The sequence below is a fragment of the Schistocerca serialis genome, unplaced genomic scaffold (genome assembly GCF_023864345.2).
Source record: "Schistocerca serialis cubense isolate TAMUIC-IGC-003099 unplaced genomic scaffold, iqSchSeri2.2 HiC_scaffold_631, whole genome shotgun sequence".
Lineage (NCBI taxonomy): Eukaryota > Metazoa > Arthropoda > Insecta > Orthoptera > Acrididae > Schistocerca > Schistocerca serialis.
Window position 1 is genome coordinate 25,107 of NW_026048224.1, and position 8,932 is coordinate 34,038.

The window sequence follows — 8,932 nt, forward strand, 5'->3', positions numbered from 1 at the left end:
GTGCTGTAATGCGCAGGAAGTACCCTCCTCCCACCACTACACTTAATTTAGAAACAGTACACGTGTTCCCATAGGATTCTCAAACCTATGTCGGAAAGATCAGCCTTGCGCCGAATTCACAAAAATCCCACTGCACATTCCAATTCTTTACGTGCAGTCGGCTGCTACTGGTGTTGCTAGTTGTGACTGCTGATGACAGATGCCGTAGCAATCAATTCATGGAGTGAGTTGTATGTTTTGCGATACTCTGTCTCTGACAAGCAAGCAGAGGTGACATAGGCGCGAATACGGGAAGCTTGCAGCCCCTCGCTGCCTGCAGACACCGAGCAGCCACACTAGGTGGGCGGCCTAAGCCGTAGGCGAAATGTGCTCACTCGCTTGGGCGCGACGTCAAGCTCTAAATAAGGGTGTCACTAGCGTGAGCATTGCGTGAGCGTCGTGTAAAGTCGGAAAAGACGTCTGCATGGGTGAGTGCCATGTTTGGGGAGCGTTTCGTAGTTTGCGCAGTGCAATGGAGACGCGGAAACTTGTTGTGGCCCAGTCTTTTGCAGTTGGACGACAAGAGTGGTACACAGTAGTAAAGTGCGAGGCAGTGAGTTGGCATGAACAGTCGAGTGCACAATGGGGCTTCAGATGTGCTTGTTACCTCAGGTGCTGTGTGATTGTCGACATGGCTTGAAAACAGAGCAGCTTGTGACTGCCCCTTCAATTTAAGACGTTAAAAACGGACGGAATTTGCAGTCGTAATACCAGAGCATCGAAACTACTTGGAACTCTTGTGTATATGAACGCGTCCGCGCCTTTGTACTCTGTTCCCTTCAGCCCTGCAAACCAACCAACCATCGCGTCCGTGCACATAAGAGTAGTAAAGAATGGAGAAGAGCGCAGCATGGTTGTGCTTGGCGGCGTAGCTCAGTTGGTAGAGCGTTCGCTTTGCATGTGAACGGTCCCGGGTTGAAGCCCCGGCGCCTCCATGTTTTGTGGTCAGTGCGTGGTAAGTGTTGGTCGCGGCGAGCCTAAAGGCACGCAAGATGTTGCAAAGCCAGCGTCACAGACTCGTATACTGACGTAAGGAGAGCAAGACGTAAATGTGAGGACCGGCTGTTGTCGAGGTGTCATCGAGTGCAAATCTGCCTTAGGTAAAACGGCCTAACCTCAGTGAAGTCTAGAGAGTGAACAACACTTTCGTCTACCTCAGAGCGTTGGCCGAACGCTATTTTCGACGTCGTGCGTGCCACTTTGATTTTGGCCAACTACGATTCGATACAGAATGCAGGAAACCTGAAAGACACCCTCACAGACACATTGAGAGTAGTGTTTGTCTGCGGAATAATTGGAGTGCAAGGGTCTGTGCAATTGATATGGCTGTATGTAGCGCAGTTGGTCAGCAGGGGCCGTAGCTCAGATGGTAGAGCGCTCGCTTAGCATGCGAGAGGTACTGGGATCGATACCCAGCGCCTCCAGAATTTTTAACACACCAACATGCGCACACTGCCATGCAAGTGGAATAATTCACAGCCAGAAAATGTGTCAAGGCAGATACGAGCGAACGATTAGCAGCCACAATTGGCAAGCGTGCTGTAATGCGCAGGAAGTACCCTCCTCCCACCACTACACTTAATTTAGAAACAGTACACGTGTTCCCATAGGATTCTCAAACCTATGTCGGAAAGATCAGCCTTGCGCCGAATTCACAAAAATCCCACTGCACATTCCAATTCTTTACGTGCAGTCGGCTGCTACTGGTGTTGCTAGTTGTGACTGCTGATGACAGATGCCGTAGCAATCAATTCATGGAGTGAGTTGTATGTTTTGCGATACTCTGTCTCTGACAAGCAAGCAGAGGTGACATAGGCGCGAATACGGGAAGCTTGCAGCCCCTCGCTGCCTGCAGACACCGAGCAGCCACACTAGGTGGGCGGCCTAAGCCGTAGGCGAAATGTGCTCACTCGCTTGGGCGCGACGTCAAGCTCTAAATAAGGGTGTCACTAGCGTGAGCGTTGCGTGAGCGTCGTGTAAAGTCGGAAAAGTCGTCTGCATGGGTGAGTGCCATGTTTGGGGAGCGTTTCGTAGTTTGCGCAGTGCAATGGAGACGCGGAAACTTGTTGTGGCCCAGTCTTTTGCAGTTGGACGACAAGAGTGGTACACAGTAGTAAAGTGCGAGGCAGTGAGTTGGCATGAACAGTCGAGTGCACAATGGGGCTTCAGATGTGCTTGTTACCTCAGGTGCTGTGTGATTGTCGACATGGCTTGAAAACAGAGCAGCTTGTGACTGCCCCTTCAATTTAAGACGTTAAAAACGGACGGAATTTGCAGTCGTAATACCAGAGCATCGAAACTACTTGGAACTCTTGTGTATATGAACGCGTCCGCGCCTTTGTACTCTGTTCCCTTCAGCCCTGCAAACCAACCAACCATCGCGTCCGTGCACATAAGAGTAGTAAAGAATGGAGAAGAGCGCAGCATGGTTGTGCTTGGCGGCGTAGCTCAGTTGGTAGAGCGTTCGCTTTGCATGTGAACGGTCCCGGGTTGAAGCCCCGGCGCCTCCATGTTTTGTGGTCAGTGCGTGGTAAGTGTTGGTCGCGGCGAGCCTAAAGGCACGCAAGATGTTGCAAAGCCAGCGTCACAGACTCGTATACTGACGTAAGGAGAGCAAGACGTAAATGTGAGGACCGGCTGTTGTCGAGGTGTCATCGAGTGCAAATCTGCCTTAGGTAAAACGGCCTAACCTCAGTGAAGTCTAGAGAGTGAACAACACTTTCGTCTACCTCAGAGCGTTGGCCGAACGCTATTTTCGACGTCGTGCGTGCCACTTTGATTTTGGCCAACTACGATTCGATACAGAATGCAGGAAACCTGAAAGACACCCTCACAGACACATTGAGAGTAGTGTTTGTCTGCGGAATAATTGGAGTGCAAGGGTCTGTGCAATTGATATGGCTGTATGTAGCGCAGTTGGTCAGCAGGGGCCGTAGCTCAGATGGTAGAGCGCTCGCTTAGCATGCGAGAGGTACTGGGATCGATACCCAGCGCCTCCAGAATTTTTAACACACCAACATGCGCACACTGCCATGCAAGTGGAATAATTCACAGCCAGAAAATGTGTCAAGGCAGATACGAGCGAACGATTAGCAGCCACAATTGGCAAGCGTGCTGTAATGCGCAGGAAGTACCCTCCTCCCACCACTACACTTAATTTAGAAACAGTACACGTGTTCCCATAGGATTCTCAAACCTATGTCGGAAAGATCAGCCTTGCGCCGAATTCACAAAAATCCCACTGCACATTCCAATTCTTTACGTGCAGTCGGCTGCTACTGGTGTTGCTAGTTGTGACTGCTGATGACAGATGCCGTAGCAATCAATTCATGGAGTGAGTTGTATGTTTTGCGATACTCTGTCTCTGACAAGCAAGCAGAGGTGACATAGGCGCGAATACGGGAAGCTTGCAGCCCCTCGCTGCCTGCAGACACCGAGCAGCCACACTAGGTGGGCGGCCTAAGCCGTAGGCGAAATGTGCTCACTCGCTTGGGCGCGACGTCAAGCTCTAAATAAGGGTGTCACTAGCGTGAGCGTTGCGTGAGCGTCGTGTAAAGTCGGAAAAGACGTCTGCATGGGTGAGTGCCATGTTTGGGGAGCGTTTCGTAGTTTGCGCAGTGCAATGGAGACGCGGAAACTTGTTGTGGCCCAGTCTTTTGCAGTTGGACGACAAGAGTGGTACACAGTAGTAAAGTGCGAGGCAGTGAGTTGGCATGAACAGTCGAGTGCACAATGGGGCTTCAGATGTGCTTGTTACCTCAGGTGCTGTGTGATTGTCGACATGGCTTGAAAACAGAGCAGCTTGTGACTGCCCCTTCAATTTAAGACGTTAAAAACGGACGGAATTTGCAGTCGTAATACCAGAGCATCGAAACTACTTGGAACTCTTGTGTATATGAACGCGTCCGCGCCTTTGTACTCTGTTCCCTTCAGCCCTGCAAACCAACCAACCATCGTGTCCGTGCACATAAGAGTAGTAAAGAATGGAGAACAGCGCAGCTTGGTTGTGCTTGGGGGCGTAGCTCAGTTGGTAGAGCGTTCGCTTTGCATGTGAAAGGTCCCGGGTTCAAGCCCCGGCGCCTCCATGTTTTGTGGTCAGTGCGTGGTAAGTGTTGGTCGCGGCGAGCCTAAAGGCACGCAAGATGTTGCAAAGCCAGCGTCACAGACTAGTATACTGACGTAAGGAGAGCAAGACGTAAATGTGAGGACCGGCTGTTGTCGAGGTGTCATCGAGTGCAAATCTGCCTTGGGTAAAACGGCCTAACCTCAGTGAAGTCTAGAGAGTGAACAACACTTTCGTCTACCTCAGAGCGTTGGCCGAACGCTATTTTCGACGTCGTGCGTGCCACTTTGATTCTGGCCAACTACGATTCGATACAGAATGCAGGAAACCTGAAAGACACCCTCACAGACACATTGAGAGTAGTGTTTGTCTGCGGAATAATTGGAGTGCAAGGGTCTGTGCAATTGATATGGCTGTATGTAGCGCAGTTGGTCAGCAGGGGGCGTAGCTCAGATGGTAGAGCGCTCGCTTAGCATGCGAGAGGTACTGGGATCGATACCCAGCGCCTCCAGAATTTTTAACACACCAACATGCGCACACTGCCATGCAAGTGGAATAATTCACAGCCAGAAAATGTGTCAAGGCAGATACGAGCGAACGATTAGCAGCCACAATTGGCAAGCGTGCTGTAATGCGCAGGAAGTACCCTCCTCCCACCACTACACTTAATTTAGAAACAGTACACGTGTTCCCATAGGATTCTCAAACCTATGTCGGAAAGATCAGCCTTGCGCCGAATTCACAAAAATCCCACTGCACATTCCAATTCTTTACGTGCAGTCGGCTGCTACTGGTGTTGCTAGTTGTGACTGCTGATGACAGATGCCGTAGCAATCAATTCATGGAGTGAGTTGTATGTTTTGCGATACTCTGTCTCTGACAAGCAAGCAGAGGTGACATAGGCGCGAATACGGGAAGCTTGCAGCCCCTCGCTGCCTGCAGACACCGAGCAGCCACACTAGGTGGGCGGCCTAAGCCGTAGGCGAAATGTGCTCACTCGCTTGGGCGCGACGTCAAGCTCTAAATAAGGGTGTCACTAGCGTGAGCGTTGCGTGAGCGTCGTGTAAAGTCGGAAAAGACGTCTGCATGGGTGAGTGCCATGTTTGGGGAGCGTTTCGTAGTTTGCGCAGTGCAATGGAGACGCGGAAACTTGTTGTGGCCCAGTCTTTTGCAGTTGGACGACAAGAGTGGTACACAGTAGTAAAGTGCGAGGCAGTGAGTTGGCATGAACAGTCGAGTGCACAATGGGGCTTCAGATGTGCTTGTTACCTCAGGTGCTGTGTGATTGTCGACATGGCTTGAAAACAGAGCAGCTTGTGACTGCCCCTTCAATTTAAGACGTTAAAAACGGACGGAATTTGCAGTCGTAATACCAGAGCATCGAAACTACTTGGAACTCTTGTGTATATGAACGCGTCCGCGCCTTTGTACTCTGTTCCCTTCAGCCCTGCAAACCAACCAACCATCGTGTCCGTGCACATAAGAGTAGTAAAGAATGGAGAACAGCGCAGCTTGGTTGTGCTTGGGGGCGTAGCTCAGTTGGTAGAGCGTTCGCTTTGCATGTGAAAGGTCCCGGGTTCAAGCCCCGGCGCCTCCATGTTTTGTGGTCAGTGCGTGGTAAGTGTTGGTCGCGGCGAGCCTAAAGGCACGCAAGATGTTGCAAAGCCAGCGTCACAGACTAGTATACTGACGTAAGGAGAGCAAGACGTAAATGTGAGGACCGGCTGTTGTCGAGGTGTCATCGAGTGCAAATCTGCCTTGGGTAAAACGGCCTAACCTCAGTGAAGTCTAGAGAGTGAACAACACTTTCGTCTACCTCAGAGCGTTGGCCGAACGCTATTTTCGACGTCGTGCGTGCCACTTTGATTCTGGCCAACTACGATTCGATACAGAATGCAGGAAACCTGAAAGACACCCTCACAGACACATTGAGAGTAGTGTTTGTCTGCGGAATAATTGGAGTGCAAGGGTCTGTGCAATTGATATGGCTGTATGTAGCGCAGTTGGTCAGCAGGGGGCGTAGCTCAGATGGTAGAGCGCTCGCTTAGCATGCGAGAGGTACTGGGATCGATACCCAGCGCCTCCAGAATTTTTAACACACCAACATGCGCACACTGCCATGCAAGTGGAATAATTCACAGCCAGAAAATGTGTCAAGGCAGATACGAGCGAACGATTAGCAGCCACAATTGGCAAGCGTGCTGTAATGCGCAGGAAGTACCCTCCTCCCACCACTACACTTAATTTAGAAACAGTACACGTGTTCCCATAGGATTCTCAAACCTATGTCGGAAAGATCAGCCTTGCGCCGAATTCACAAAAATCCCACTGCACATTCCAATTCTTTACGTGCAGTCGGCTGCTACTGGTGTTGCTAGTTGTGACTGCTGATGACAGATGCCGTAGCAATCAATTCATGGAGTGAGTTGTATGTTTTGCGATACTCTGTCTCTGACAAGCAAGCAGAGGTGACATAGGCGCGAATACGGGAAGCTTGCAGCCCCTCGCTGCCTGCAGACACCGAGCAGCCACACTAGGTGGGCGGCCTAAGCCGTAGGCGAAATGTGCTCACTCGCTTGGGCGCGACGTCAAGCTCTAAATAAGGGTGTCACTAGCGTGAGCGTTGCGTGAGCGTCGTGTAAAGTCGGAAAAGTCGTCTGCATGGGTGAGTGCCATGTTTGGGGAGCGTTTCGTAGTTTGCGCAGTGCAATGGAGACGCGGAAACTTGTTGTGGCCCAGTCTTTTGCAGTTGGACGACAAGAGTGGTACACAGTAGTAAAGTGCGAGGCAGTGAGTTGGCATGAACAGTCGAGTGCACAATGGGGCTTCAGATGTGCTTGTTACCTCAGGTGCTGTGTGATTGTCGACATGGCTTGAAAACAGAGCAGCTTGTGACTGCCCCTTCAATTTAAGACGTTAAAAACGGACGGAATTTGCAGTCGTAATACCAGAGCATCGAAACTACTTGGAACTCTTGTGTATATGAACGCGTCCGCGCCTTTGTACTCTGTTCCCTTCAGCCCTGCAAACCAACCAACCATCGTGTCCGTGCACATAAGAGTAGTAAAGAATGGAGAACAGCGCAGCTTGGTTGTGCTTGGGGGCGTAGCTCAGTTGGTAGAGCGTTCGCTTTGCATGTGAAAGGTCCCGGGTTCAAGCCCCGGCGCCTCCATGTTTTGTGGTCAGTGCGTGGTAAGTGTTGGTCGCGGCGAGCCTAAAGGCACGCAAGATGTTGCAAAGCCAGCGTCACAGACTAGTATACTGACGTAAGGAGAGCAAGACGTAAATGTGAGGACCGGCTGTTGTCGAGGTGTCATCGAGTGCAAATCTGCCTTGGGTAAAACGGCCTAACCTCAGTGAAGTCTAGAGAGTGAACAACACTTTCGTCTACCTCAGAGCGTTGGCCGAACGCTATTTTCGACGTCGTGCGTGCCACTTTGATTCTGGCCAACTACGATTCGATACAGAATGCAGGAAACCTGAAAGACACCCTCACAGACACATTGAGAGTAGTGTTTGTCTGCGGAATAATTGGAGTGCAAGGGTCTGTGCAATTGATATGGCTGTATGTAGCGCAGTTGGTCAGCAGGGGGCGTAGCTCAGATGGTAGAGCGCTCGCTTAGCATGCGAGAGGTACTGGGATCGATACCCAGCGCCTCCAGAATTTTTAACACACCAACATGCGCACACTGCCATGCAAGTGGAATAATTCACAGCCAGAAAATGTGTCAAGGCAGATACGAGCGAACGATTAGCAGCCACAATTGGCAAGCGTGCTGTAATGCGCAGGAAGTACCCTCCTCCCACCACTACACTTAATTTAGAAACAGTACACGTGTTCCCATAGGATTCTCAAACCTATGTCGGAAAGATCAGCCTTGCGCCGAATTCACAAAAATCCCACTGCACATTCCAATTCTTTACGTGCAGTCGGCTGCTACTGGTGTTGCTAGTTGTGACTGCTGATGACAGATGCCGTAGCAATCAATTCATGGAGTGAGTTGTATGTTTTGCGATACTCTGTCTCTGACAAGCAAGCAGAGGTGACATAGGCGCGAATACGGGAAGCTTGCAGCCCCTCGCTGCCTGCAGACACCGAGCAGCCACACTAGGTGGGCGGCCTAAGCCGTAGGCGAAATGTGCTCACTCGCTTGGGCGCGACGTCAAGCTCTAAATAAGGGTGTCACTAGCGTGAGCGTTGCGTGAGCGTCGTGTAAAGTCGGAAAAGACGTCTGCATGGGTGAGTGCCATGTTTGGGGAGCGTTTCGTAGTTTGCGCAGTGCAATGGAGACGCGGAAACTTGTTGTGGCCCAGTCTTTTGCAGTTGGACGACAAGAGTGGTACACAGTAGTAAAGTGCGAGGCAGTGAGTTGGCATGAACAGTCGAGTGCACAATGGGGCTTCAGATGTGCTTGTTACCTCAGGTGCTGTGTGATTGTCGACATGGCTTGAAAACAGAGCAGCTTGTGACTGCCCCTTCAATTTAAGACGTTAAAAACGGACGGAATTTGCAGTCGTAATACCAGAGCATCGAAACTACTTGGAACTCTTGTGTATATGAACGCGTCCGCGCCTTTGTACTCTGTTCCCTTCAGCCCTGCAAACCAACCAACCATCGTGTCCGTGCACATAAGAGTAGTAAAGAATGGAGAACAGCGCAGCTTGGTTGTGCTTGGGGGCGTAGCTCAGTTGGTAGAGCGTTCGCTTTGCATGTGAAAGGTCCCGGGTTCAAGCCCCGGCGCCTCCATGTTTTGTGGTCAGTGCGTGGTAAGTGTTGGTCGCGGCGAGCCTAAAGGCACGCAAGATGTTGCAAAGCCAGCGTCACAGACT

General features: G+C 51.0%; 11 non-coding genes across 11 annotated transcripts; all 11 read left to right on the forward strand.

The window, feature by feature from the left end:
- Positions 1-901: 901 nt before the first annotated feature.
- Positions 902-974, forward strand: Trnaa-ugc (transfer RNA alanine (anticodon UGC)). Its single transcript has one exon. It is a non-coding gene; the product is annotated as a tRNA-Ala (tRNA).
- A 416-nt stretch (positions 975-1,390) lies between these two features.
- Positions 1,391-1,463, forward strand: Trnaa-agc (transfer RNA alanine (anticodon AGC)). Its single transcript has one exon. It is a non-coding gene; the product is annotated as a tRNA-Ala (tRNA).
- Positions 1,464-2,476: 1,013 nt separating this feature from the next.
- Positions 2,477-2,549, forward strand: Trnaa-ugc (transfer RNA alanine (anticodon UGC)). Its single transcript has one exon. It is a non-coding gene; the product is annotated as a tRNA-Ala (tRNA).
- A 416-nt stretch (positions 2,550-2,965) lies between these two features.
- On the forward strand, positions 2,966-3,038 carry Trnaa-agc (transfer RNA alanine (anticodon AGC)). Its single transcript has one exon. It is a non-coding gene; the product is annotated as a tRNA-Ala (tRNA).
- Positions 3,039-4,051: 1,013 nt separating this feature from the next.
- On the forward strand, positions 4,052-4,124 carry Trnaa-ugc (transfer RNA alanine (anticodon UGC)). Its single transcript has one exon. It is a non-coding gene; the product is annotated as a tRNA-Ala (tRNA).
- Positions 4,125-4,540: 416 nt separating this feature from the next.
- Positions 4,541-4,613, forward strand: Trnaa-agc (transfer RNA alanine (anticodon AGC)). The gene has a single exon. It is a non-coding gene; the product is annotated as a tRNA-Ala (tRNA).
- Positions 4,614-5,626: 1,013 nt separating this feature from the next.
- Positions 5,627-5,699, forward strand: Trnaa-ugc (transfer RNA alanine (anticodon UGC)). The gene has a single exon. It is a non-coding gene; the product is annotated as a tRNA-Ala (tRNA).
- A 416-nt stretch (positions 5,700-6,115) lies between these two features.
- Trnaa-agc (transfer RNA alanine (anticodon AGC)) lies at positions 6,116-6,188 on the forward strand. Its single transcript has one exon. It is a non-coding gene; the product is annotated as a tRNA-Ala (tRNA).
- Positions 6,189-7,201: 1,013 nt separating this feature from the next.
- Trnaa-ugc (transfer RNA alanine (anticodon UGC)) lies at positions 7,202-7,274 on the forward strand. Its single transcript has one exon. It is a non-coding gene; the product is annotated as a tRNA-Ala (tRNA).
- A 416-nt stretch (positions 7,275-7,690) lies between these two features.
- On the forward strand, positions 7,691-7,763 carry Trnaa-agc (transfer RNA alanine (anticodon AGC)). The gene has a single exon. It is a non-coding gene; the product is annotated as a tRNA-Ala (tRNA).
- A 1,013-nt stretch (positions 7,764-8,776) lies between these two features.
- Positions 8,777-8,849, forward strand: Trnaa-ugc (transfer RNA alanine (anticodon UGC)). The gene has a single exon. It is a non-coding gene; the product is annotated as a tRNA-Ala (tRNA).
- Positions 8,850-8,932: the final 83 nt, after the last annotated feature.